The 20,552-nt window shown below is 34.7% G+C and overlaps 1 long non-coding RNA gene across 1 annotated transcript in view; it reads right to left on the reverse strand.

Annotated features, from left to right (window-relative positions):
* Positions 1–5,618: 5,618 nt before the first annotated feature.
* Positions 5,619–20,552, reverse strand: part of LOC308499881 — a 32,751-nt gene continuing 17,817 nt past the window's right edge. The window contains exon 3 of the long non-coding RNA XR_013993647.1: positions 5,619–5,698. This is a non-coding gene — a long non-coding RNA (uncharacterized lncRNA). The remainder of the gene's footprint in view (positions 5,699–20,552) is intronic.

Genomic DNA, 20,552 nt, shown 5'->3' on the forward strand with positions numbered 1-20,552 from the left:
CTGTGAATCATCAAATTGTCTCTCTCCTCCAGTCCTTTTGTTTAAAAACAAGAAAAGATATTTCCTCCAAAATTAGAAAAACACACATGGCTTCAGGAGATGAATCTAAATCTAACATCTCAGGTCACCCCTACACATGACATTACTCTCACTATCAGCATCCCTACCTGCAGACTTACGGCAACAGAGGACCAATTGCTATGTAGAAGCAAAATGCTCCTCAAAAAAAGCCTAGCTGTTCCACAGTCTTCCACCCTTAAGAAGAACACGTGGCAACACTGACTGCAATGTACTCTTGACAAGTTTCCATTTAATAGCATAGGGGTGAAGCTTTCAAGACTTGATATTAATAGGACCAGGAGAAAGGCTGTAAGTTATTTAATACGAGCACTTACCTGTTTTCCCACATTAAGCAAAGTTTAACTTTCAGAACCATCTGGTAGATCTAGGAAAGCATTCCAGTCACCAGAAATGGTAGGATTATCTTCAGTCCTGTTGAGACTACATCACAGCCCAGTTTCTCCCTCTGCCCATCAGCTTCCTTCACTTCTTTTCCAGAGGGGTTGATCCCAATACATTTCCTATATGCTATTCTCTAGCTCACAGTTTGTATACCTGGGAACCCAATCTCCAACGTCTACCTACAGTAGGACCCAGGTGTTCAAATGATATTGTCACTAATCTGTCACTCTCTCTCAACTCTGCATTAAATTCACTTTAATAAGTCTCTGTGGTAGAAAGAGGATTTTAGGTCATTTCACCAAAAAATATTTTTTTCCCAAATCAGTTCCACGAAAATAAATTTGTCCAATACAAATTTATTTGCTGAGATTTTGTAAATAATTGCTAGAAATAAAGTAAGCTCATGTACTATCTGAGGAATTGATACAAGAAGCTGAAAAATGCCTAAAAGTATATAACATAAAAAAAATCATCCAAGAGAAATGAAAAGTTATTCTGGTTTCTCACAATAAACAATTGAATATATGAACTTGGACATCACTTACTAAGAAATTTTTACATAAAATTATAAAATTATTCAAAGCAGCATTAGAGAAATTAGAATGACCAGAAACAATTACTGTTATTACTGTAATATACTATATAAATACTATGTCATATGTGTCATATATTAAACAAAAGTACAAAAATTTGGAGGAACAAAATAGAAAATAGCTAAAAATCCTAAAAATTATGTTTAAAGTATAAAACTAATTAGAAAGCAAGAGGAAAAATCACATCAAATATTAAATTTTATTATTATTTTTTAGAAATAAACTAAGCTTAAAATGCCACATGGAAAATTGACAGAGGAATCTTAACAATGTGAAGATGTTGATGATATAAAAAAAATGATGTTAAAAAGATTTAAAGCAAACAGAAATTGAAAAAAATTCAAATAAAATGCTATTGGTTATTGATGAAATATTGGTTTCTAAATATGAAATATATATTTTAAGAAGAATAAATCACCCTATAATCCTTAGAATTCACCAACTATAACATTCTTTAAAATGTTTATATGCAGCACTATTCATGGTGGCCAAGACATGGAAACAACCAAAGTGTCCTTCAATAGATGACTGGATAAAAATGTGGTGTGTATCTACAATGAAATATTACTTGGCTATAAGATGAAATACTGCCATTTGTGACAACATGGATGGATCTTGAGATTATCATGCTAAGCAAAATAAGCCAGATAGAAAAAGTCGAGAACCATATGATTTCACTCATATGTGTAATATAAAACTGAAAGCAACAAGCAAAGAAACAAAAACTTATAGACACAGACAACAATTTAGTTGGTACCAGAGGGAAAAGGCAGGTAGAAAAGGATAAAGGGAGTCAAATAAATATATGGAGAACTGACTTTGGATGGTGAGCACATAGTGCAATATACAGATGATGTATTATAGAACTGTATAATTGAAACCTATATAATTTTATTAACCAAAGTCACACCAATACATTTAATAAATAAGGTGTATATTAAAAAATAAAAACTAAGAATCTTCAAAACTTTTTAAAAGCATTCCACCAAGTATGAATTGGTAATCTTTATAAGTATTCAAATAAGGTTTTATAAACTGGTAAATTTGTCATACAGTGAATTTTCATTTGGAAAATTTAATTTCAAAAAATTAGTTTTTATAAAACTGATTTTCGGCAATATGCCCACTGGCAGCCACAGTTTTATATTCTAGACTAAATACACACTTTGTTCTAAGAGTTCCAACTAAAGTCCTGGCATTAACATTGACCACGGCAGCTTGGGTGATGAGCTCATCCCTGTACCAGTGACTGTGGTCAGGGATATAGAATACAGTGATCATACAAGCCTCATCTTTATGACACCCCTTGGAGCTAGAAGAGCAAGAAGGCCCAGCTGAATCACATGGGCCGCAAGCGGAAGAGAGGAAAGTACTAAAAGGAAAACCTGGGTCTATTATCTGAAAAGAGGAACAGTAGGTATCTGTTACATCTTTCATTCTGACACTTCAAATAAACTTTCTCTAACCATTGTTAATAAAACCAAATTTCATCACAGCTTTCAAAAAAGGGTACCTTATCATGCCTTCACTTTTTCAGTCCACTTAAACTCAAAAAGAGTACAAAAGAAATTTTTTTCAAACAAGTATTTTTTGGTGTCTTATAACATCGTATAAACAAGAAACTTCATCCTTTTTCTATATTTTATGATTTCTTTAGCCACTCTACTTTTTGGCTTGGATTCCAACATTCAAATTAGTATTCTACACTTCTGACTGACAAGTGGGAAGAATATTCCCAAGTTGAGGTAGACACAATTTGGTGTATGTTTGATATATTTGACATATGTTAGTATTACATACTTCCACTAAAAATAGACTCTTTCTGGTATATAGAACTTTTGTTTTATATATGTGTGTGTGTGTGTGTGTATGTATATATATATATGTATGTATATATATATATATATTTGTTATATATATTTATATATATATACATATCAGAATGTTTAATTATTTTAATATTTTAACATATGAACTATTATTAATTTTGACCCCGTTTAATCTCCAAATCAATTAACTTTATCTTGGATAACTGAGAGTTGGCAGATTTGTAATAGAACAAAATAAAATTACAAGTTTCTAAATTGAATCTTCAAGTGATACTTAAAATATTCTTACATTCTTTCCTGTAGCAGTCATTCAATAAATATACATTGTGAACCAAGCACTGTTTCAGGCACCAGAAACATAACTAAAACAAATGTTATACCCTCATGGAGCTTCCATTTAGCAGGGGAAACAGAGAACAAATAAATAAATACATTATATCAAGTATTGGTAATTATTATGAAAAAAAAACAAAGCAGAGCAAGGAAAGTGAGAGTGACAGGGGCTATTTTAAGTAGAATAGTTAGAGTGGGGACACTCGATAAATAATACACTCAAGTTCTGTTTCAGTTGAGAAAAAAGATGAGAAAAAGTCAAATAGGAAACCAAATGTTACCTTTTTTGTTTATAACACTGATTTTGGAAAATAGTCTGATGTCTGTGGGCAAATGGACTCCCTAACACTGAAGTCCCCCATGAGCTAGACCTGCTAACCCAGTTCTAGTCAGTGTTGGAAAACTGCAGGTTCCCCCTAGGGTCAGCCAGGGTGAGCTCACACCTCCCGCAGGCAGCTAGGTCCCCAGGAGGACAAGTAGATGCTCCCAATTCCCCCTTTCAACCTCCCAAGTAGATAAAGTCACATCTCTGCTAGTGCAGAGTGAATGAAAGGACAGGTATATTATTAAAGTCCCTCCACATGGAAAGAAACAGGAGAAGGATAAAAAGGATCTTCCTAGCATGTTTTGTTGTTTGTTTGTTTCCCCAGCCACATTCTGCTGCTGAGGTGCAGGCGCAGAGTAGGTAGGCAGTGAATTGGGTGGGTTTAACCAGAGACACAACTTGATGAGTGCTACAGAAGGCAGGTATGAGAAGGAGGAAGAGGGCAGAGGTGTTGAGCATGGCTGCAAGGGAGTAGTTATAGTAAAGGACCACATAACACAGATTGGAGAAGCAGAAAAGCAAGTCCATTAAGATAGTAATATATAACGAATAAGTAGTACAGTAGACAGGTAGGCTCATCAGAAACACACAAGGCTGGGAGGCCTCGCAGAAATCCATATGTAATCAAATACTGTCAGAAACAGAGAATCAGTAAGTGACCTGGAAATATAATATTTGATAAATAATGGCCCACTAAAGATGTCCACACCCTAATCCCCTGAGCCTGTGAATGATACCTTATATGGCAAAAGGGACTCTGTAGATGGGATTAAGTTAAAGATTTTCAAACGGGGAGATGTTCCTGGATTATCCAGGTGTGCCTGAGATAACCACAGAGGCCCTTGCAAGAAAAAGGAGGAGACTGAGAGACAGAGAAAGGAGTTGTGATGATGGAAACAAAGGGTCAAAGTCAGAAAGAGATTTGAAGATTCTACGCTCTGGCTTTGAAGAGGAAGGATGGGGTCTGAAGCCAAGGAAAGTAGGTGGCTTCCAGAAGCTGGAAAAGGCAAGGAAACAGATTCTCCCCTAGAGCTTCCAGGAGGAATGCTGCTCTGCTCCTACTTTGATTTCAGCTTCTAAGATCCATTTTAGGATTCTTACCTCCAGAAATTGAAGACAAAACACTGAGTTGTTTAAGCCATTAAGATTACAGCATTAATAGGAAACTAATACAGTTTGTTAAAGAGTAGAATGCTGGAAGTCTCTGTTTTGAAGGTGAGGCCCCTACTGACAATGACAAAGTGTAGGATATGACATGGTCTATAGTATAGCCAGGAAAAGTGAGGAGCTCAGAGGCACTGAGTGTGATGGTCACATGGACATCACATTGGAGTCACCAAGAATGAAGACAATGCTCTAGATGCTCAAATCTTCAATGAATGGGGGGAAGGGAGGTTTGTACATAATTAAGAAGGGATGTACTTCAGAGAATCTTGTCTTTGGAGGGCGGAGGGAGGTATAGTAGTCTAGAAGGGACAATGAAACAGGAAGACACCTATCTCATCTTCAGGCTCCATCGTACATGGGATATGAGATATAAATACAGCCAACAGTAGACAGAACTAGAAAAGAATCAATGTCTTCAAGGATGACCAAGTTTCAGTTAAAGAAAAGAAGGATATTGTTAAAGATATCCAAATCTTAGATTTTGGGTGATATACTGTAACAGCACAGTGAAAGGGTTTGAAGTATGGGGTGGAAGCAAACAATGTGGTCAGATTAGGGGAAATTTAAGGCTTATGGGGGCCAGGTGACAATCTATGAACTGAGATCTGGGGGCTTCCGAAGGTGAGTTAGATAAACAGGTGTGTAAGGCATAATAGGATTTGTCCCGATGCCTTTTTTTTTTAAGGGTAAGCAGCTATAAATACAGCATTGTTTTAGGATTATTGTTTTGGATAGTTGCAGTGATTAGGTGAATGATGAACGATTGTCTTACCAGCAAGAAGACTGAGCTCTGCCGGCTGTCTTCCCTTAGGCTCCTCTTACACAGGTAGGCTCATCAGAAACACACAGGGCTGAGAGGCCTCGCAGAAATCCAGGAATCCATGGAGCCCTTAGGCCTCCTTTGCAAATTCCGGAGAGTGGATCATGGCTGTGGGAGGGGCCATGGAGCTGTGGACCTCTTACCAACGTGCTGTGGGATCTCTGGGGTCCTGGTGGAGAGAGGGGCAAGCAGAGGAAATTAACATTATCATATAAGGGCTTTTTTGGCCTACAGTCCTATTATTTCCATGAATTCAAGTATCTTAGCAGGAAATGCTCTTCTTTTTAGAAATATAATCTCACATTTGGAGAAGGAATAATTTATAAGAAAAACTGAATAGGTTCAAAGAATTAGAACAGTGAAAGTGAAATAGAAAAAAGTACAGAAGAGAAACAGCACAGATTGAGACGGCTTTCACTTATACAAAACGAGAAGTACTTTTTACAACTTGTAAGTGTTTGGGCAATCTGAAAAATTCAAACCTCTGGTAGAATAATCCCCAGACACCAGAGGAAAAATATGTTCACCAAATTTGTTCTCAAATTGAATTCTGCTTCTTTACAACCAACAGAGCTTTCTTTCTCCTATTTTTGTTTTCCCAGAAAGGAGGATGGTGTAAACTTTCCTCCTAATGTTAATATTAATATTAACATTAATGTTAATATTAACATTAATTTTAGTTAATATTGAAAGAAATTTAGTCCTTTATTCCATGTGGTACAAAGAACTATACAAAAATTGCTCTTACTTTAGGACAGGGGTTCTTAGCACGATTCAGAGTATCTATGAGGCCAGTGAAGTTTATTTGGAACTGTGTGATAGGGGGAGGTCTGTGATTATAGGGTGAGGGTTCTTACCTTCCTTCAAATCTTCAAGATAGTTTCAATTTTAAAAAGAAAAAAAAAAAAACATTTCTCTAAGAGTTTACTATTAACAATATCAGAATTTGATCTACATCATAAGCAAATAAATAAAACAAGGTGTTAAAATATTAGACTTTCATTCTCAGATTAGTGAATAAAGAGAAGTATGTGATCAGTGGTTCCCAGAGGGTAAGAGGAGGAGAGATGCATCAATGTAGCAGAGAAGAATTTTGGGCAGTGAAACTATTCTGTATGATTCTTTAGTGGTGGGTCCTTATACATTCTCTAGTCCTTATACATTCACCAAATACCACAGAATGTACAACATGAACAGTGAAGCCTAATATAAAATATGGATTTTAGTTATTAATAATGTATCAGTTATTGCTTATCAACTGTAATAAGTACAGCACAAAAATGAAAGATCTTAGTAACAGAAGAAGCAGTTGGGGTCAGGGAGTTGTATGGAAGGAAACTCTGTACTTTCCACTCAATTTTTCTATAAATGCTTTAAAAAATAATAAAAGTATTACTTTTGAAAAAAGAGATGCTACTCAGTGAGAGACAAAATGAATTGAAGTAGAGCTAGAGTGGAAGTAGGGGTCCAATTAAAAGATTGCTACAATCATCCAACAGATGGTGGTAGGTTGGAGTAGGGTAGATATGAATAAAATGGTCAGAATTAAAATATATTTGGCTGTTGGAATGAGAATTGGTGATGATTTAAATATGGGTAAAGAGGGAGCAGGATGTAACAATAAATTACATAAATGTTTGGCTCTGAAATGAAAAGCAGACAAATTCCAAAGTATAGATTTTTAGGAATGGATACTTTCTGAAGCCATCAGGATGGGTCTTTGGCAGCAAAGGATTTATTAAAGGTAGCTAGAAGGTTTAACAATACATTTCATAAAAGAAGTTAATGGAGTAACATTTTACAGCTTAGAATCATTTTGATATTTTCATCCTGTCTTAGTCAATTCAGGCTGCGGTAACAAAATGCCACAAACTGGGTGGCTTAAGTAACAGGTATATATTTCTCAAAGTTCTGGAGCCTAGGACATCCCTGATCAAGGTTTGGTACCTGGTGAGAGCCCTTTTTCTGACTTGTCGAAAGATGCCTTCTTTCTGAGTTCTCACATGGCAGAGAGAAAAAACTCTGGTCTCTTTTCCTTTTATAGAGACCTTAATATCATAAGAGCTCCACCCTCAAGACATCAGCTAAACCTAATCACCTCCCAAAGGCCCAGCTCCAAATATCATCATTTTAAGGGCTATGGCTTCACCATATGAATTTTGAGGGGATACGAACATTTAGTCTATAACACAGCATTAGACCTAAGCCAGAATTGCATTCTTTTATAACATAAATTTAACTCCATACAATCTAAGTACAAGACTATACATGTAAAACAACATTTGAGATTTTAAAGCAACTAGTGATTGTAAATAATTCAAATGATTAACTTTTAAAAATAAAACTTTGTCTCTCAAAGGAAGCCCAATGACAATAGGCGCTGTTTACAATGTTTATGTTCACCCTGTCCTTTCCTCTCCCCCCTCAAAAAGAGCTAATACCTTAAGCAAGTATGCATGAATCTAAAACAAATTTTATTCTCTAATTCCTAGCAATGTATGTAATCTGAAAACTAGCAGCAAGAACGCGTCAGAAGTCTAAATTTACAATGTATCACATTAAGGGCAGAATAAAGAACCAAGATCCATATAATTTTGGACTTCATAGTCTGTAGTCAACACCTAAATTTCATCTGGAATCAGCAAAGATCATGGAACACTGATGTAATATCCAATGGAAACATTAGCACAGCTTGATTAGGCAGTAATATGATGCATTTCTCATGTTGGTTTCATTAAAACAGCATCATATCCACAAAACTTTTGAGCAGACCATCTCTGGAGAGAGGAGTTCAAAATTATCATCTTATTAAAATGTAACTTCTGCTTTGGTTGCTTTTTCTTGTTTTCTTTAAAGCTCCCAACTATGGTGTGTGTGGCCGGGGAACATAGATTATCCCTAGACCTAACAGAGCAAGGACTTAATGTTCCACAGAGGGCCAGGAGTCTACTCCCCATTCTTCTTCTTCAAAATATCCTCCCTTCACCCACCACCTGTCCATCCTACCCTCAGGGCATCACTTTCTGAATTAGGTTTGAGATAAACGCTCCAGATGTTAGGCCTGGTCCAGCCTCATTCACTTTAAGTCAGCCTGTTTTCTTTTTTTTTTTTTTAATCTTCTCTTTTCTGTCACAGAGCCTCAGAGAGTTCTGCACGTGAATGTCATGACTTGACATGACCTAAGCTTTGTTCACTGGCAGGGTCTTGGGAGAAAATAAGCTGGGAGATATAGCTGTGACCAAAGAGAAGTCAGGAAAAAAGCTATGAAAAGTGACCAGCGGAAGAGGAAGAGAAATTTCAGGAGTTTCTCTCAACCTCTCATTTTCCCAAAATTATATACATTGCCTGACAGCTGTTCTTGATCTCCTTTTCATTTTATATTCACAGGATCATAATGATTTCAGGCAGAACACAGGGGAAAGTTAAGGCTGTGAGGAGTCATTCATCTTTTCCACGAGGGAAGAAAAAAAATGTGCAGTTATCCTCTCATGCTCAGAGTGACCCATTGTAAATGATGACTTTTTATGTCAAACTGGAGTTTCCTTCTTTCTTTCTTGTATAAATGTATGAGGGCTGTTCCACATTAAGATGGATCATCAAGATAGCTTAGAGATTTCCCTTCCCTTGAGACCTTTAAAGGAGATAAATATGAAACTATCTTTGAAGAACGGCGGCATAGAGTCCTTACCACAGGTAGAGAAATGAATTAAAAAACATTTTGCTTTCCTTAGAGTAAGGAAGAAACAAAGCATTAGCTATAGTCACAATACAAAACAATTCCTTTTAAACACTAATTCTTTGTTTCCAATGTGGCAATTTTTCTTTTTTAAATGTAACTCCCTGCCACCCTGACACTAAATGTCAAAATAGCACCAACTGTGTCCAGTGGAGCTACAAAATTAATTGACTGCTATAAAGAATACCAATGTAGCATAATGAGCCACAAAAGACTCATATCAACACTAAATTAGAAGACATAACTGCTTTTCATGACTCATATATCCAAGTCTGTATTGTTCAGTAATTACTGCAGGGTTAGTGGAATGTTTATTAAACGTACTAGGATATCTGATGTGTTCTGAGTAGACACAGAATCTAAGGGAAAGATAAATTCATCCTTCTAGAACTCCAAGTAATAAGACTGGTGTTAAAATAGTAACAGGTTGACTAATGCCTAGCATATAGTAACAGAATGTTGAATAAGCTAAAATACGTGTTTCTTGCATCCTTTTGGTCTTTTTGAAATGACTTCTTGCTACCCCTCACAATATGCTCAGACCTCTCTCTCCTTCAGGTGTGAAATCTGGATTCATATCTTTATGTTCTTTTTTATCAAAAGTATAATTGTCTATGTTTAGAATCCTATTGTTTCATTTTTATAGAACTGAATTTTATGTTGTCTTTTATTGTCTTGAGATAGGTGTGAATCTTAGTAGATCTTCCCAATCAGTGAGACCATTAATTTTATCTTCTAAATTGACCACCTTCCCCATCTCAACTAGAAACTGGAAGGGTGGAGTATAAACTGGATTAGCCCCAGACCACAATGACAATATCTAACATTCATACATAAGTCAATGATTTTCAGTGTTATTTTATCACCCCCAAAATTCATTATAACAATTTTCCTATAATAAAAATTTGCAGAGCTATAAACACAGATACTGCTACTATGAGATATCTAGGGTTATATCTATATAGAAGACGGTAATTTTTAGGGGCTTAGTGATTCTAAGATCCTGATGGTAAAAAAAGTGAGGAATGCTGTGAGCTTTGGGGCATCTCTTAGTAGATGACATCCTACAACAAAAAATGTTTCCACTGACTTAACATCTCCTGTGAGATTTCACTTAAAAGGCTGATTTTATTGTGAAAAGCGAACATGAAATCACCAAAGAGATTATTTCTAAAGCAGTTCTTTTAGATATAGCCTTAAAACTAAATGCTCAGCAATCATTTATTGTTATTTCTTTTCACTACTAATAGGAGATACAGTTCTCAATTTCTTCTAAGGTTGTCACAAAACAAATGAAAGATATTATTTTGAAAAAAATTTGATCTCATCTAATTGTCCAACTAAGACCATGCAACAAAAATTTATTACAGACACACAAAAGTGTGTCTGTAAGAGACACACTGCTTGTTCCTTCTGTCAATTAGTCTATTAATATATAAATTAACTTTAGGTTAGTTGTTTTGTTTAGCTTGGGTTTGTTTCTTAAAATTTGCAAAGGACCAAATAATCCATTAGAATCCGCCTACAGATATGTTCCACAAAATTACATTACTTAAAGTAGAAAATAATTTTAAGACCCAAATTAACAAATAGATAGAAACTTTGTTTTGTATTTAGAAGACATTTTATAGTGTTTTTGGTCTTTTGTCTCAAATTTTTCCAAAGCCTCTTATACTAAGAATTAATTTACTCTCCCCAGTCAAAAGTCCATCGTTATAGATAAAGTGTAAAACTTAGGATCAAGATTTCTATGGTAATTTACAACTTTAAAAACCCCCAATTCCGTTGTTTCAGTAGCAGCAAGTGTAATTACAGCCCTTTCAAAAACTGCTTTATTGATTTGATCCTATTTAAGCTTTTTAGGAATCAACATAGTGACAACTTCATTCAGAAGAAATCAAGAAAAGTAGGATTAATTGAGGTGAGCATACACTCATGTCATGTTCAACGAAAATGCTCTGGAAGCTTTGAATGTTTTCTGAAATGTCAAATATCCTGTAGTCACAGATAGACTTCTCTCAAGTCACTTCTTCTAGGAATTGGGTTTGTTCATTTCTACTGTGCCGTTGCGCCCTCTTATGGCCATTTTACGATCTGCTTTATTGGGAGCAATTTATTCACGGCTGTTCAAACGTTTCATCTGAATTTTCACTAGAATAATGACATTTACATACTTTACACCTTTAAATCTGTGATTTCATAATCCCAAATATTAATTGAAGCTCACAGTTCTTCACAATATTGAGAAAACAGAAGTATAAAGCGTTGACGTTACTAGGACAATAATTAGGAAACAATCCATACTTTCCAATTATGTCTGACATATTAACAAGCTAATAAAAATTTAAGATTCTGCCTCCTAGGCACAAAACAATTCAACAGTAAGGCCACTGTTAGGCATCACAGTTCTTATTTCCTGATATTGACATGATGAAATCAATTTAGAATCTGTTTGGGCCTGTTTATATATAATGAAGCACAGAAATGATTAGGACAATATCCTAAAAAAAAAAGGCAGAAATGTGGCTGTCCTTCATTAAGAAGTAGCAATAGCAAGATTACACACACACACACACACACACACACACACACACATACACACACACTTTAAAGCTTAATTGACTCACATAGTCTTGGAAACATTAAATTCTTTTAAACCTGGAGATATTAAAAAAAACACTAATGATCAATTGTTATCATTCTACTACACTTGACACCCCTAATAAAAAGACTGTTTGTCGTGCAGGACAGCCTACGGGGTCTCTGGTCCCACTCCCCACATAAGAACGCAGGACATGGTGAGGCCAAAAAGGAAGCCATAAGTAGGGGAGTCATATCATTATATTCTTGCTGGTGGCTGGGTTGGAGACACAGGAAGCAGGAGCCACACTGTTCCCAACCCTCACTGCGCCGCTTGCAGACTCAGCCACCATCTTCTTGCTAGTCCCCATTTCCTGCTAGCGTAGCCACAGCAGTTATATTAGTGGCCAATGGCTCACTGGTTACAGCTTACGGACAACTAGCCACATCTGATGGCCATCCAATCACAGTTGATGGCCATTTACTACCTGAGCCAGCACCTTTCTATGTGAGGCCGAGAGCCTGGAAACTGCTTTTGGGGGCTTTGTCCCCACACTGTTTATTCTGTTCCTGACTTAAAATCTCCTTTCTATTAGTTGGTTCCATGTTTAGAAAACATTTAGAAAAAATGTGAAAGGTTTTAATGATAAGCTTTATTTCAGAGTTCATACTGCTGCCAGTGAAAAGGATACCTGCTCTGTGGTGAAGAAAAACAACATTCAAACTGTATATTTGGTAGAACAGCTACTGTTTAAAGTGTCTGTGAGAAGAATTGTTACATTTCCATATATTTTTATCTTTCCAGGGTGACTGCTACATATTTTAAGATATCTTTAAGTTGAAGAGAAATGTGACTTGAGCATTCTATGAATTTTAAATTCCAAACTTATTTTACATTCATATTTTTGTCAGAAAAGTACTTCAGAACCTATACATACATCTATAAATCAATAACTTTGGTTTCTAAATACAACTGCATTATTAAGGGCACAAAAAAGCACACTAATTGAGAGTGCAAGAAATCCCATATGAAGATAGAAAATATAATTTCACCAACCTAAGGTCAGATAGTATATACAATGATGCTCCAAGTATTTAAAGTGTGTCTCAAATTACAAATGAAATTTAAAAATAAAATTTTGGGTGGTCCATGTGAAAATGTAATTCTCTCTCAAAGTAGATAACAGCACTTACAAAGATCACCAAAGCTTGCAAAGTATTTTCAATCCATAGGTTTCATGTGTATCATTCAATCAGTGCATCAGATGTACTGACAGCAAATATATACTTTAGAACATTAAGGTTATTGCCAGTTCCAAAAATACTCTGTATCTACAAATACATTTTCAAAGAATCTAAAATCCTGCAAGTCACCTCTCTTACAATGCAACCATGTATATCATCTGAAATATTTTGTTTATATTTCATCAAACTGAAAAATCTGATAGGAAATTGCCACGTGAACACTACTGGTACCACCTCTTGTATGTGCTTTTGTGAAATAACAATCATGGACAACTGAAATCTTTCGTAAGTGTATCTTTTTTAAAAAAAACTGGATATACTTTGTCGATGGGCATGGCAAAGATGGCAAATACTTGTGTTCAAATGTATCCCGTCCTACAAAAGTCTAACGTGTCCTATAGAAGTTTGATAATTTATATTACTTCTGCATATTCAACATATAAAACAATTAAATCCACTGGCACCAGCAACCATTTAGGAAATAGTAATTAGGGTTGTTTGAAAGCAGAGTAACCCAGGGATCCTAAACATTCTAGGCCGTTCAAAATCATGCACAAGACACTGCTTTTTATTTCTTCAGCACTGTATCTTTTCACATCTCAGTGATAACGCATTCAGCTCCCTCTTTCAGATATAATTCCCTCCCTCACTGTAGTATATCATTATGTATTGGGATCTATTAGATGGTCATGTACATTACTTGTTGGAATGGTTGCCTCTTCAGATATACAACCATATTAATTTCTTGAAGGTAGGAATTGAGTTTATTCACTTTTATATCCCCAGTACTTAAAAAAAACCTAGTAAGTGACAAAGCAACATGATGCTTTTGGAGTCTAAAACTTCATTATGGAGAACTGTATTTTAATCCTAGGCTCGCTCACTTAACTTTCCATTTTCCTTATATGTAAGTAATAAAACACCTTTCAGGACTGTCACGAAACTGAAAGATACCTATAAAAAGACTAACCCAGCGTATGGCATACAGAGGGCACTGCTGCCTGTGCTCAGTGTTAGTTGAATTGATCTTTCTATACAGCTCTTTCCATTTGTGCATTGACTCAAAAATCTTTCCAGATTTCTCAAAATTGAAACCACTATCTTGTTCCTTTTTACTCTTTCTCATACTCCGTAATTTAAACATAACCATAGCTATAAAAATAAAGAATTTTACTGTGTATTCAGGCAATTTAGGCATTTGTGGGCAGTAAGTTCCATTTTTCTCCTGAAATAAAATATCCTGAGAAATGTGAACTAAAGTTCAGGGCTTTCAGCTTTATTTTCTCTTCTAGTCCTCACCAAAAGAGAAAAAAAAAAAAAAGCTTCAATATTTATAAGACTAAGAATAATGAACATGCATAATTTTGCCTTAACATGCATTTCTGCCTTTTCAACCCAGTTTAAACTCAGTGAAAGGCCAAGAACATAGACTTAATTATACAGGGGAAAAAAGATGCTTTAACAGCACTGCACATTCAATAGACAATATCCAAAGAAAGCAGTCCTGCCTGAAACGTTTACAAATCAATTCATTATATTGATTTGGAATGAGTTGTGCTGTAATTTAAAACATAGATTACCACAGGCCAAACTTGATAAAGTTCTATTTTTAAGGCACTTTCAGTTGACTATGCACTTGATCTGAGAATTTTCAAGAAACAATGATTTGCCTAACCTTAAAAAAAAAAGCTACTATGTGTAAATAATGGGTTTTAAATGGGTAATGATTAAGCATTTAATCATCATGAAATTTCAAAAGTGAACTAATAAGTTCAATAAATCATTGATATTTTATTGAGAACAGGCAATGTGTTTCTATTTCAAAATGATTTATCCCACATACAATATGTAGAATGTTTCCATTTCATTTCCTAATTCTAATGTAATCCTGGAAGCAAATTTTAAGGTTTGTTCCTATTTCATTTTTCATGGAAAAAGCTGCTTTTTGGTAATCAGTGATTACACCTAAGAGTCCTTTTTTCCTATTCAAGTCTTCTGATGACTTACTGTTTTAGCCTAGCGCAACTTAAATATCTTGTCCATTTGATCACTTCTGAGTCTTAAAGTATAGGGATAATAATAGCTGTCACTACATAGGGTATTTCTTTTTCTTTTTTTTTCATAGGGTATTTCTTAAAAAGCACTGAAACTAGGGTTCAGAAAGACTCATCCAATTTTAATTACATATCAAGCAAATGGGGTCATGAAGTCAATTATTTTATTTGGTTAATTAAATGGCTAAAATATGTGCTTCTTGGAGATTAAATATTTATTAAAATCATTTTCTTCATAATAAAATATAGGACCTAGTGAATGACACTGCCCACCCAATCCTGATCCTTCCCTCCCCCACACCCCAAAAAAGGCAGGAGTCGGAAGAATGTAAGTAAATAAAATAATAATTTGTAACTGAGTCATTTCTGAGTATGCCTGAGAAGCAAGAACAAAGTAACAAGGTCTTTTTCTACAGCAGTAAGTCTCCTTCAGTAAACTCTCTCCCGGGCCTCAGTTTCTTCATCCAGATAATGACCCCATTAAACCACATGATTTGTCAATTCTATTCTAATTTTAAGTGTTCTGAGTTCTTAATAAGTTAAATTAAATCAATAACAGAAATCAACTAATATGCTCTTAGCTAATGTCTAGATGACATATGGACATATACACATATGAATGTTTAAATAAACAATATGTAAGTAATTCAAAGACATGTATAGATCTATTAAAATTCAATAAACATTAATCAGTCTTTGATATATCATCCTCAAACGTCTTCATGATTTTTAGTAAAATGACACAACAATTTAAAAAACCAAATCGAACACCTCAATAAAAAAAATTATTTTCTTTTCCAGGTTCTCTTCATTAAAATTAAAGGAGAGAAATGAAACAAAATTATGGTGTATGAAAAAAATTGTAACTAAAGAAGAAATTTTAAATTATTTCCACAAAAGATAATAGCAACTTAAGTCTTCTAAAATTTATTACCCTATTGAACCAGAGTACTTCAGCTTATAAAAGCTTTCTTGAAGTTCGCCACAAAATTTCAAAATAACCACCTTTTCATAAATAGAAATAAATAATGTTGCTGTGACATATTTCCTGACATAAAACTTTAACAGGATTCAAACTACTTAATCTTTCTATTGTAAGTATTCAGTTATAGAATACACAAAAAAAGAAAAAACAAAAAAAGGAAAAAACAAGGTGGTTTTTCAGTCTCTAAACCAGTCTTTTTATTTAAAATAAAATATATTACAATTTCCAACTGATTCCTAAAATAGTTCTTGAAATAAAATTAATTGGCAATAAATGTAGGTTTCTATTTAAAGATTCCTTACTAATCGTACTATTCTTATAGATTTGAAAGGTACATTCCTTTCTAAGCTGATTATGTACCAAAAGTCACAACCTTTGCTAGCACTGCCACCTGCTGTTGACTCTAAATCAATTTCCAGAATATAGAAATAGGAATAAAAATAAGTGAAATAGCATGGGAAAATTTGTCTGGAAAACAAGCATCGACACAGAGTTTAAAGACACTTGTGTGTGAGCCACTGATAAAGTTATTTCTGGAAACAGATAAAGTTATATCTATCTTGTAATAAGCCTCTTACTATAAGAGGAATATAACAGGTAACTGAGACCTTTGGGTCATTCATATTTGATTGAGGCATATTTTTTACAAGAGCATTATTTATGTGACAAAAAAGAGGTGGTGCAATACCGCCCCACACCAAAAAAAAAAAAAAAAAAGTGGAATAAAGTTCTTCCAGGATGAATTAAGTAATTTCCTTTTAATTGGGTAAACCATGTCTAGTAAGTGAAGGAAGGTATAAGTGTACATGCAGGGAGATATAAGCAAATGTGGCAAAATTGGTGAATCTAGTTGAAGGATATATGGGAAATCATTTTTCTATCCTTTCAACCTTTTTTAGGATTACAAACTTCCTAAATAAAAAGTTGGAAGAAAAAATATAACACACTTACAGTTTTAGTCTGCTTTACCAGTGCAGCTAAATTTCACAGACTTTCAGATAAAACTGAAATTATATGAGACAAATTTAATATGTATTTTAAAGTCTGAGGAAAACTGAAATACTTTTTTAGAACAATATTGAACCCCCTCCCGCCTGGGCAACTTCTACTGGACCATGATTTATAGCAGCTGTGGGTCATGGGAGATGGCTAGTTGTGTAATTGAAGCACTTACCTAACACTGCTTATTGGGTAAGGCAGGAACAAAGTGTATAAAAGAACATGAGTATACCCAGTACTTTTTTCTTTTACAATTCAACAGGTTCAAAACTGACCTGTTAGGACATATAAGAAATTAACTCAAATGGATTGAAGAATGTAAGACCTGAAACCATAAAATACATAGTAGAAAACATAGGCACTAATGTTTCTGACATTGGTCTTAGGGATGTTTTTGTGGATTTGATTCCAACGTCAAGGGAAACAGAAACATACAAATGAGACTACGTCAAACAAGAAAGCTTCTGCAGAGCAAAGGAAACCATCAACAAAACAACAACAAAAAAGCAACCAACCAAATGGGAGAAGATATTTGCAAATGACACTTCTGATAACGCATTAATATCCAAAATATATTAAAAAGTCATACAACTCTACAACAGAAAAAACAACCTGATTAAAAAGTGGGCGGAAAATCTGAATATACACTTTTCCAAGGAAGGTATACAGATGGCTAGCAGACACATGAAAAGGCATTCAACATCACTAATTATTAGGGAAATGCAAATCAAAACCAGAATGAGATATCGCCTCATGCTGTTAGAATGGCTATTATCAAAAAGATAAGAAACAAGTGTTGGAAAGAATGTGGAAAAAAAGGAAACTTTTTTACACTATTGGTGGGACCATAAATTGGTGAAGCCACTATAGAAAACAGTGTGGAGGTTCCCCAAAAAATTAAGAATAAACCATATGGGCTATTATCAATAAATCAACAAACAACAAATGCTGGCGCGGATGTGGAGAAAAGGGAACGCTAGTGCACTGTTGGTGGGACTGCAGATTAGTGCAGCCACTATGGAAAACAGTATGGAGGTATCTCAGGAATCTGAAAATGGAACTACCCTATGATCCAGTAATTCCACTCCTAGGCATCTACCCGGAGAAATCCAAAACTCCAATTCAAAAATCTGTATGCACTCCTATGTTTATTGCAGCTCTTTACACAATAGCCAAGATATGGAAACAACCAAAATGCCCATCGGTAGATGACTGGATTAAGAAGCTGTGGTACATTTATACAATGGAGTATTACGCAGCCATAAAGAAGAAAGAAATCTTATCATTTGCAGCAACATGGATGGATCTAGAGAACATTATGTTAAGTGAAATAAGTCAGAAAGAGAAAGGCAAGTACCATATGATCTCACTTATATATGGAATCTAAAGAAAAGACCATGTGAATGAACTAATCAGAGTCAGTTTTGGGGACGCAGAGAAAAAACCGAGAGTGGTTAGATGGGTGTGTGGGAGGGGGTTGGGGATAAGGGGAAAGGTGAAGGGATTTGGAAGCAGCTGGTAACCACAAGATGGCCTCAGGGTTTTTCTTTTGAAAATTAATTTGGGGAAGGTATTCTATAATGTTGTAAAGATTTTGTTGGGTATCCGATGGACATGCGTCCTATTTGGGAGACCACCTCAGGGATACTGTGGATACCTGATCATGGCATTGTACATCAGAAGCTAAACATTAATGAATGCCAACTATAATTTTATATATATAATGTGATGGTTCAGTGTGAGGTCGGAGGGATAGTGGATGGGGGGAGGGGGGTTCACAGTATGAGGGATATAAATGATGAACGTCTAAGTATTACCTTGTTTTGTACACCTGAAACTAATAAATAAATTAATTAATTAAAAATAAAAAAAAAATAAAAAAAAAAAGAATAAACCATATGATCCAGCAATTCTTCTTCTGAGTATTTATCTGAAGAATATGGAAATACTAATTCGAGCAGATATATTCACTACTATGTCCACTGCAGCATTATTTACAATAGTCAAAGTATGGAAAACAGACTATGTGTTGATCAGTGGATGAACAGATAAAGAAGATGTATGATAATGGAATACTACTCACCCATCAAAAAGATGAAATATTGCCATATGGGACAACATAGATGGCCCTTGAGAGTAATATACTAAGTAAATACTCTTAGTATTTACTTAAATACTAAGTAAAGTAAATCAGACAGAAAAGAACAAAACAGTATAATTTCACTCATATAAAACAGAAAACAAACAAAACAAAAAACAAATTCACAGATACAGACAACAGATTGGTGAAGGGGAAGGGAGGTGGAGAGAAGGCCTCAAAAGAGGTAAAGGGCATCAAATATACAATGATGGATGGAAATTAGATTTTTGGTAGTGAGCACACTATAGTGTATACAGATATCAAATTATAATATTGTATACCTGAAACATTATAATATAGAAATGATATTATTAACATTAGATATTAATGTTATATTATTAATGTATAATTATATAATATATGTTATTAACCAATGTTACCTCAATTTAAAAAAAAACTGATCTGTTAATTCTCTTGAAAGCAACATTATTAATATTGATAAATTATTATAAATATTTTATATAAAGTATGTTATTAACCAATGTTACCTCAATTTTTAAAAAATGACCTGTCAGTTGCCTTATCAGTGTGCTTCAAGTCTACCAAACAGTAAAAAATCATAATTGAGATCTTCTTAAAAATAAATTCATGAGGATTTTATTATTGTTAAAAAGAAAAAAAAATCATTTTAAAACTGCTCATTTTCTACCAAGAAATATACCATAATATGCAGTTTTGGGGTTGTCTGTCCAACCCTTTTTCTGTGGGTTCTCTCTCCTACCTCCCCTATCCATTGAGATTTAAATTCCATGACCCTGGCTAGTCATTGCCTATCGGATATTACTTCTCTCTCCTGGAAGTTCAAAATAGGGATTCAGAAAAGATAGTTCAGTCACTAATGTTTTCTGAAGTGGTGACAAGTAAACTCAAGAGCTATGGGGTTGCCATTGAGTACAAAATGCATGGTAAACAAACAAAAATGCTCATATTCAACAAGAAATTAAGGAAAGATATGCACAGAAAGAAAAGGAGAGAAGAAAACAGAGAGAGATGGAATAATGCCTGAGAGTCTCCCAGTCCCACAAGAGCCAGCAAGCAGTACTTTCTGCCCATGGTTTCCACAACATTTGACTGTATCCATAAAACTCCCTTCCCCCATTGTACGCATACTAGTTTCTGTGGAATTCTGTTTCTTGAAGCCAAAAGCCATAACTCCCACAATTTATTGACAGAGAACATATAACAGAAAATTTTGACACAACAAAAATATAGAACCTTGTTCAATAATAAAAACACTGAAAGATATAGATATTACCCATGAAATACAGTTTTAGCAAGAAGCAT

This window comes from Rhinolophus hipposideros, assembly GCF_964194185.1.
Source record: "Rhinolophus hipposideros genome assembly, chromosome: 7".
In the NCBI taxonomy this organism is placed as follows: Eukaryota; Metazoa; Chordata; class Mammalia; order Chiroptera; family Rhinolophidae; genus Rhinolophus; species Rhinolophus hipposideros.